This window comes from Sinocyclocheilus anshuiensis, unplaced genomic scaffold, assembly GCF_001515605.1.
Source record: "Sinocyclocheilus anshuiensis isolate Anshui unplaced genomic scaffold, SAMN03320099.WGS_v1.1 scaffold767, whole genome shotgun sequence".
Classification (NCBI taxonomy): Eukaryota; Metazoa; Chordata; class Actinopteri; order Cypriniformes; family Cyprinidae; genus Sinocyclocheilus; species Sinocyclocheilus anshuiensis.
Genome location: NW_015551124.1, coordinates 819,326 through 824,035, shown reverse-complemented (window position 1 = coordinate 824,035; position 4,710 = coordinate 819,326). Strand labels below are relative to the sequence as shown.

The window sequence follows — 4,710 nt, the reverse complement described above, 5'->3', positions numbered from 1 at the left end:
TAAATATAAAAAATAATATATTAAAAAAAAAACTTTCGAAGGCAACATTTCTCATTTTTAGTTTGTTTAAACTGAAATAATAATAACTAAAATTTCAATTTAAATGTAATATTAAAATAACAATCTAATAAAAACTTGAATAGAGTAAATATAAAAATATAATATAATAAAAACTATAATAATATAATATAGTAATATAATATAATAATAAAACACTTTAATATTAAAAATATAATTATAATTTGCTCAATTTAAAATAGTAACAAAAATATGATACTAAAATAACCCCGATTCAGACATGTGTTTTTTTGACTTATGAATATGAATATAGTCGGACCTGATGTGGTTTTTCTGTCCAGATGAGAACTGCTGTTTCATTCAATCTAAATGAGCGCATGGACTCAGGTGTAGGTAATCTACATCCCAAAAACATGGCACAGAGGACACAAAAACACGAGCCCTGTCTGAAAACACCTCTATTTTTAGTCCTTTTGAGGTGTTTCAGTCTGCATAGTGCATTTCTTTCCCTAAAGTGTCCTCGGTTGTGTTCGACCCTTCACATTAGGGACCCAGAAAGCCAATAGAAGCAAAAAAAATGAAGTAAAAAGGCAAAGTGAGGACAGGACACTTTCTGTAAAGATCCCTGGAGAAATAACGCGCATGCATTACGCCACAAAACAATGTACAGATGGAAAAGAAGAGCCACAGAAACTTTGAAATGGCTTTTCTCAGTCGGACTTATTTTTGAAGTGTTTTAGGTCAAGTAATTAGTATTAATTATGTCCAGCCTAGATTTGAGTGCATTTAGCTATTTAAAACACTGGAATTGCATGTTGTGAGGATTTGAGGGAGGAAATGGCAGTCTAGCGCACAATGATTTCCCAAGGCTGTTCTGTTTCAGCTCGCGTGGTCATCTTCATACATAATGAATCAGACTCCAATCGGAGCCCTGCTGTTTTAAAGGCTCTTCTGTGTCCACTACACACTGTGCTTAGATCACACACACACACACACATGTGCAAGGTGTCGCCAACATGCTTCATTAGAGGAACAAATTCCCCATTATTACAGAATAATGCTAATTAACGCTAACTGCATTTGCATATGCATTATTATCTGCACATTATGGCTACTTCTTGCTTTGATAAATAGATAAATAATTACGTTTCTTAAATTTGGGGTCGCAAGATTTTTTACAAATATTTTTGAAAGTGTCTTCTGCTCACCAAGGCTTCATTAATTTGATCGAAAATGCAGTAAAAGCTGTAATATTGTGAAATATTATTACAATTTAAAATAGCTGTTTTCTATGTGAATATATTGTAAAATGTAATTGATTGCTGTGATCAAAATCTTGAATTTATTTTTTTTTAATTCTTGAATTCTCAGCAATATTTCTCCAGTCTTCAGTGTCACATGATCTTTCAGAAATCATTCTAATATGCTAATTTACTCCTCATTTATTATGTATTTCCATTATACCATTTTAGTTATTGTTCATATTTTAAATTAGATTGTTTATTTTTTGTTTTAATTTTAGTTAACATTTTAGTAATAATTATTTTATTAGTTTTATGAATCTTTTGTAATATTATAAATATATGTTTTAAATGTTTTGATCAGTTTAATGCATCCTTGCTAAATAAAAATATTCATTTATTTGATTTAATATTATTTATTGATTTAATATTAATCTATTTTTTTCCAAAGACAAAAAATAAAAAATACTAAAAGGTCACACAAAATAAAAAGATTATTTATTATAAAGACCATACTTAATTTTAATATATACTTAATATATTTTATTTAGACATAAGCCAAAATCCCAGGACAATACAAATTTTACATAAAATAAAAGTAAAACAATCTTAAAATCAACTATTATTGTAAAACACATTTTAAAAAGAAATACAATGTTTATCATTTACGATGCGTCATGGGATGAGTAATTTGTTGTCTTTTTTTTTTGTTTTAAGTATTTAAAAAGAAAATCTGCCTAACATCTGCTATTAAAGCGCAGGATGGCAAACATTATTTCAGCAACTTCTAGGCTTATTTTCAGTTAGTAACTTCCATGCAAGAATTAATTGTTATAATTAAGGTTAAAATGAACATATTATTAGTTACATTTTAAACTGACAATTATATTTTTGCTTTTTTTTTATTGTAATGTGAGCTCCCCGAAGCCTGTAACGCTTGGTTCGCCACCCACTTTCAACACAATGCCAAACTACAGGAAATTGATATTCAGCCTCTCGCTGCATGACTGAACATTTTATATCAAAGAGAAAGCCACTTTGATGTGTTACTGTGGCTGGAGATCTGAGACTGGGAAGTGTCAAGTGAGTCGTTCACAGCGGCTGATGTTTGCTAATGCTGGAGCTGCTGCTGACCAAAACAAACTCTCTGACAGGACAGAAGAGAGATCTGGGATGAGCAAAACATCCACTTATGTGTGCGATAAATAATTCAGTCTTCAGTGAGTTATTAGAAACTTCAGATGACTTCAGTGCAGAGTTAACTACAACTAAAATCATAAAAAAATACATTTTTGTTACTTGAAATAAACATTAACTAACATAAAATATTTTTAAAATAATAAACTTTCGTTAAGTTTACTTTCTAAAATAACGAAACAAAATTAAAACAAACAAAAAAAAAAAAAATCATAAAATCTAAAAATAAAACCTAATTAAAAATAAGAGTACAAAAGTATTTACAAAATGAATCTACTATTTGCATTAATATTAGATTTGGATTTTATACATTTCAAGCCCATCCAGTGTTATTTTCATATCATTAAGATACTATTATAATTTTTAATAATCATTTGAAATTATTATTTTATTTTTATTTTTCATAAAAAAAAAAAATTAAGTAATTTTGTTGTGTATTTTTATAATTAGGGTTTTTTAAAATGTCTAAACCATTTTGTTCATTTTTAGGTGTGCTTTTATTACAAAAAAAATATTTTGTTCCTCAATATTTTTGACTTGTTTTCCAGTAAAAATATCTAAACTTTCATAAATCAATATACATTTACTCGAAGCAAAATGCCTTTGATATTACGTCTGCTTGTTTTCATGAAAAATGTATTCAAATTAAGAGTTTTTGCTTAAAACAAGAGCAAAAATCCATATTTTAGCAGGTATTTTTCTTGTTTTAAGCAAAAATTCTCTTATTCTTGATACATTTTTCATAACCTATTTTACTTCAATAATCTTATATATTTTGATTAAACCAGGATATTCAAAGAAATACTTATTTTATCATTTTAAAAGGGTCTGTATAAGAAGATGATTAAAATGCATGTTGATTTCGGCATCGCTTTAGAAAATATCAAAACGAGTGTCATTTTACCTTTGGATGCAGTGACATTCAGACACTTAATGCAGCTTAATGGCCAAATACTTTTAGGTCTGCTGTATATGGATGAAAGAAAAAAAACTGTCCTAAACTATTGTAAAACCATAAAAAGCAATGAAAATGTGATGAGACCGTCATTAATACAGAATGCATTTATGAAGCTGTTTCACATCAGATCTGCTCATAGCCTGAGGAGAAAACTCAGCGTAATGCTTTAAAATCATAAACCTCAGTATTTCCACTGAATCCAATGATCCAAAACTTATGGAAATGTCAGAAAATTTCACCCTGAAGAAATGGCTTTTTATCCAGAAAAAAAAAAGTGAGGCTAAAAGAACAACTTCAAAACATCATAACTCCTTTTGATATTGACAGGAGTTTGATGTAAAAATGATTCATAGTTGAAAATAGTCATGTTACATTAATGTCACAATGAGTAAATTCTTTTTTAAATAAAGTCATATTCTTTAAAGGAGTAGTTCACCCAAAAATGAAAATTTGCTGAAAATGGGCTCTCCCTCAGGCCATCCAAGATATAGATGAGTTTGTTTCTTCATCAGATTTGGAGAAATGTAGCATTATATCACTTGCTCACCAATGGATGCTCTGCAGTGAATGGGTGCCGTCAGAATGAGAGTCCAAACAGCTGATAAAAATATCACAATAATCCACAAGTAATCCACAGCACTCCAGTCCATCAGTTAACATCTGGAGAAGAAAAGAAAAAAAAGATATATATATAATTATAAGTGATTAAATACAAGATTAATAGTAGTTATTAAGATTGATGTTGTTTGGAATTGGTAAAATGTGCTTGGAAAAAAATATAATCAGAATATCAACTTGCATAATAATTATGCATGCACTGTATTTTTCCTCTTCTGCTGTCGAGGTAATGCAAGGAATGTTGTGATTGGTTGTCAAGGCAGCCCGTACACGAACGTAACAACACTAGAGAGCACAGAGGGCGGGCATCAAGGGAGCAAGCTAGTGAAACATAGCACGCGCAAACGAGAAGGTCTGCACACACTTATTTTAAATGCAAAATTGATTTTCGTGCGCTCAAAATACTTTTTTCTTTGCGAAACGAACATTTTCTCCACAAAACTAAGATCGCGCGCGTGCAAAACGCACTTTTGTGCGCTCATAATATGATCTTTCGCGCGCAGAATTGTGGCAGAGATCTAAGCCTATAAAATTCCAGCCACATATTTGTTTCAAGCTGTTCTGGACTGTTTTGGCTTGTAAACGGTGCTTGATCTGTGCAGATTTCTCTCCTGATTCAGACCAGAACACTTTTTCACTGGAGGAAGCGTTATTATGGATTATGGACTCGTATTTTAG

The 4,710-nt window shown here is 30.3% G+C and overlaps 1 long non-coding RNA gene across 1 annotated transcript in view; it reads left to right on the top strand.

The window, feature by feature from the left end:
- Window positions 1–4,710, top strand: part of LOC107663158 (uncharacterized) — a 16,152-nt gene that overhangs the window by 904 nt on the left and 10,538 nt on the right. The gene's annotated exons all lie outside the window — the stretch shown is intronic.